Here is a 5,000-nt window from a genome sequence, read left to right on the forward strand (position 1 = left end):
ATCGTCGATCTGAGTGCAGATGGAAAAATCAAAATGCGTGCTCAGGTTCTACTGAGATTTCAACTCAGATAACTGGATTCAAAGTCCAGAGTGCTAACTATTCCACCATGGAACCAACCATTTCACATTCTTGGCTGCGGCTTGTTGTGCTGAATAAAGCATATGAAATCGTGAACGATGGCGAAAACAGGCTCCAAAGCTGCAGTGCAAATCTGCAATCATACACAATGGTAAATTGATATCTTATAACCTTTCATTCCACAAATTTACCAACATTTCCACGATATCACAGCTAGGACAGTTTGAAATGTTGATGAAAAGTGGCTAGTAAAAAGATTGCTGTATCTGTTACTTGGAAAAAGTGTGAAAAAAATAAATTGCAAAACTTATACTGTTAGAAAACTGTTCATCCAGTAGTTGATAGAGATTAGCATTGCATGGTAAAAGGCTTCATCTGAGAGATAATTTAAGGTTTGTGCAAATCAAAGTGCATGTCCCAGTCCATTAGCCAGGACAGCGGTCTGTGGCTGCTGGACAAGATCAAGAGAAAAACCTCTTACCTGATGGCACCCACGGTGCTTCTTTTGATTAGCGGCAAGTCGCACATGTAATGTTGCTCCAGAATAGATTATCTAAAGAACAGTCAAAGATAAAGTCAGTTTGGTCCTAGAAACTCGCTCCATCACAGATCACTGTCATGGGGAATAGACTAGTAAACATGCAAATTGAACAACAAAGATAAAAGGTCAAAAAGTTATTGAAACATAGACGTAGTCGGCAGGATTTGAACCTGCGCGGGGAGACCCCAATGGATTTCTAGTCCATCGCCTTAACCACTCAGCCACGACTACTCGGACGTCAAGCTGTTATGAGTTTCACACATGTTTTCTAATAGCACCATGATCAAGCTCAGTGATCAACCCTCTGGAAGACATCTCAGAAAATGAAAAGAAAATACAAGGTCTCAGTAAAATGCAAAAATCTGATTTAAAGTCATCATCAATGGGAACCATTCACAGTTTAAAGCTTTTCCCTCTTCATAATGTGGATTTGGAGTCAGTCAGCTCCAAAAACATCTTTAAAAATAATCCAAAAATGCTGAGAAGACTGAACATAATCATTTCCAAGTAAAAAAGACTTGATGTTCATTTGATCAGGCTTTGGAGCATCTATTAACCATCTCAAGTTTCCAAAAATGTCCAGCGGTTAACTGAAATTACCATATCAATCTTCAGCTGTTTTTCACTTTGAACAGCTCCATACCTATAATACAAGTCAACGGTAAGGTTCGAAAGACCCTATAAAGGGTCCTGATTGACTTTTGTGTGCTACAAAAAAAGCCACAAAACACATTCAAAAGATGCCGAAAAGAATTTTTAGAAAAACACCACCAAAAATGTTTATAAGGCACTTTAGGAAATTCTGGAAAACACAAGAAAAGATGGCTTAGAGAAAAATCAAAAACACTTCCTGAAGCCATTTTGGCTTCAAATCCTTGTCAGATTCACCCACTTGGAAAGAGTGTTATGTGAATATTGACTCAAGTCACAGAGTATGAGATTGCTTGGTATGACATAGACAATTTTAATTTTTGCTAATCCTACTTGATTGACAGCTTTGACCATGGTATTCCATGAATCCTTGAACTCTTTTTTTGTCTTTTATTATGTGGATTTTAAATTGCTTGTTTCATCATAAACATTGGGCATCGTCGATCTGAGTGCAGATGGAAAAATCGAAATGTGTGCCCAGGTTCCACTGAGATTTGAATTCAGATCACAGGATTCAAAGTCCAGAGTACTAACCATTACACCATGGAACCAACCATTACACAGTCATGGCTGCGGCTTGTTGTGCTGAATAAAGCATATGAAATTGTGAACGATGGCGAAAACAGGCTCCAAAGCTGCAGTGCAAATCTGCAATCATACACAATGGTAAATTGATATCTTATAACCTTTCATTCCACAAATTTACCAACATTTCCACGATATCACAGCTAGGACAGTTTGAAATGTTGATGAAAAGTGGCTAGTAAAAAGATTGCTGTATCTGTTACTTGGAAAAAGTGTGAAAAAAATAAATTGCAAAACTTATACTGTTAGAAAACTGTTCATCCAGTAGTTGATAAAGATTAGCATTGCATGGTAAAAGGCTTCATCTGAGAGATAATTTAAGGTTTGTGCAAATCAAAGTGCATGTCCCAGTCCATTAGCCAGGACAGCGGTCTGTGGCTGCTGGACAAGATCAAGAGAAAAACCTCTTACCTGATGGCACCCACGGTGCTTCTTTTGATTAGCGGCAAGTCGCACATGTAATGTTGCTCCAGAATAGATTATCTAAAGAACAGTCAAAGATAAAGTCAGTTTGGTCCTAGAAACTCGCTCCATCACATATCACTGTCATGGGGAATAGACTAGTAAACATGCAAATTGAACAACAAAGGTAAAAGGTCAAAAAGTTATTGAAACATAGACGTAGTCGGCAGGATTTGAACCTGCGCGGTGAGACCCCAATGGCTTTCTAGTCCATCGCCTTAACCACTCGGCAACGACTACTCAGACGTCAAGTTGTTATGAGTTTCACACACGTTTTCTAATAGCTCCATGATCAAGCTCAGTGATCAACCCTCTGGAAGACATCTCAGAAAAAGAAAAGAAAATACAAGGTCTCAGTAAAATGCAAAAATCTGATTTAAATTCATCATCCATGGGAACCATTCACAGTTTAAAGCTTTTCCCTCTTCATAATGTGGATTTGGAGTCAGTCAGCTCCAAAAACATCTTTAAAAATAATCCAAAAATGCTGAGAAGACTGAACATAATCATTTCCAAGTAAAAAAGACTTGATGTTCATTTGATCAGGCTTTGGAGCGTCTATTAACCATCTCAAGTTTCCAAAAATGTCCAGCGGTTAACTGAAATTACCATATCAATCTTCAGCTGTTTTTCACTTTGAACAGCTCCATACCTATAATACAAGTCAACGGTAAGGTTCGAAAGACCCTATAAAGGGTCCTGATTGACTTTTGTGTGCTACAAAAAAAGCCACAAAACACATTCAAAAGACGCCGAAAAGAATTTTTAGAAAAACACCACCAAAAATGTTTATAAGGCACTTTAGGAAATTCTGGAAAACACAAGAAAAGATGGCTTAGAGAAAAATCAAAAACACTTCCTGAAGCCATTTTGGCTTCAAATCCTTGTCAGATTCACCCACTTGGAAAGAGTGTTATGTGAATAATGAGATTGCTTGGTATGACATTGACAATGAGTGACATAAACAATTTTAATTTTTGCTAATCCTACTTGATTGACAGCTTTGACCATGGTATTCCATGAATCCTTGAACTCTTTTTTTGTCTTTTATTATGTGTATTTTAAATTGCTTGTTTCATCATAAACATTGGGCATCGTCGATCTGAGTGCAGATGGAAAAATCAAAATGCGTGCTCAGGTTCTACTGAGATTTCAACTCAGATAACTGGATTCAAAGTCCAGAGTGCTAACCATTACACCATGGAACCAACCATTACACATTCTTGGCTGCGGCTTGTTATGCTGAATAAAGCATATGAAATCGTGAACGATGGCGAAAACAGGCTCCAAATCTGCAGTGCAAATCTGCAATCATACACAATGGTAAATTGATATCTTATAACCTTTCATTCCACAAATTTACCAACATTTCCACGATATCACAGCTAGGACAGTTTGAAATGTTGATGAAAAGTGGCTAGTAAAAAGATTGCTGTATCTGTTACTTGGAAAAAGTGTGAAAAAAATAAATTGCAAAACTTATACTGTTAGAAAACTGTTCATCCAGTAGTTGATAGAGATTAGCATTGCATGGTAAAAGGCTTCATCTGAGAGATAATTTAAGGTTTGTGCAAATCAAAGTGCATGTCCCAGTCCATTAGCCAGGACAGCGGTCTGTGGCTGCTGGACAAGATCAAGAGAAAAACCTCTTACCTGATGGCACCCACGGTGCTTCTTTTGATTAGCGGCAAGTCGCACATGTAATGTTGCTCCAGAATAGATTATCTAAAGAACAGTCAAAGATAAAGTCAGTTTGGTCCTAGAAACTCGCTCCATCACAGATCACTGTCATGGGGAATAGACTAGTAAACATGCAAATTGAACAACAAAGATAAAAGGTCAAAAAGTTATTGAAACCTAGACGTAGTCGGCAGGATTTGAACCTGCGCGGGGAGACCCCAATGGATTTCTAGTCCTTCGCCTTAACCACTCGGCCACGACTACTTGGACGTCAAGCTGTTATGAGTTTCACACATGTTTTCTAATAGCACCATGATCAAGCTCAGTGATCAACCCTCTGGAAGACATCTCAGAAAATGAAAAGAAAATACCAGGTCTCAGTAAAATGCAAAAATCTGATTTAAAGTCATCATCAATGGGAACCATTCACAGTTTAAAGCTTTTCCCTCTTCATAATGTGGATTTGGAGTCAGTCAGCTCCAAAAACATCTTTAAAAATAATCCAAAAATGCTGAGAAGACTGAACATAATCATTTCCAAGTAAAAAAGACTTGATGTTCATTTGATCAGGCTTTGGAGCATCTATTAACCATCTCAAGTTTCCAAAAATGTCCAGCGGTTAACTGAAATTACCATATCAATCTTCAGCTGTTTTTCACTTTGAACAGCTCCATACCTATAATACAAGTCAAGGGTAAGGTTCGAAAGACCCTATAAAGGGTCCTGATTGACTTTTGTGTGCTACAAAAAAAGCCACAAAACACATTCAAAAGACGCCGAAAAGAATTTTTAGAAAAACACCACCAAAAATGTTTATAAGGCACTTTAGGAAATTCTGGAAAACACAAGAAAAGATGGCTTAGAGAAAAATCAAAAACACTTCCTGAAGCCATTTTGGCTTCAAATCCTTGTCAGATTCACCCACTTGGAAAGAGTGTTATGTGAATATTGACTCAAGTCACAGAGTATGAGATTGCTTGGTATGACATAGACAAATTTAAT

The 5,000-nt window shown here is 37.8% G+C and overlaps 2 non-coding genes across 2 annotated transcripts; both read right to left on the minus strand.

Annotated features, from left to right (window-relative positions):
- Positions 1–769: 769 nt before the first annotated feature.
- TRNAS-AGA (transfer RNA serine (anticodon AGA)) lies at positions 770–851 on the minus strand. Its single transcript has one exon. It is a non-coding gene; the product is annotated as a tRNA-Ser (tRNA).
- A 3,329-nt stretch (positions 852–4,180) lies between these two features.
- Positions 4,181–4,262, minus strand: TRNAS-AGA (transfer RNA serine (anticodon AGA)). Its single transcript has one exon. It is a non-coding gene; the product is annotated as a tRNA-Ser (tRNA).
- Between the last annotated feature and the right edge of the window lie 738 nt (positions 4,263–5,000).

This window comes from Dendrobates tinctorius, unplaced genomic scaffold, assembly GCF_039654945.1.
Source record: "Dendrobates tinctorius isolate UK_male_01 unplaced genomic scaffold, ASM3965494v1 ptg000048l, whole genome shotgun sequence".
In the NCBI taxonomy this organism is placed as follows: Eukaryota; Metazoa; Chordata; class Amphibia; order Anura; family Dendrobatidae; genus Dendrobates; species Dendrobates tinctorius.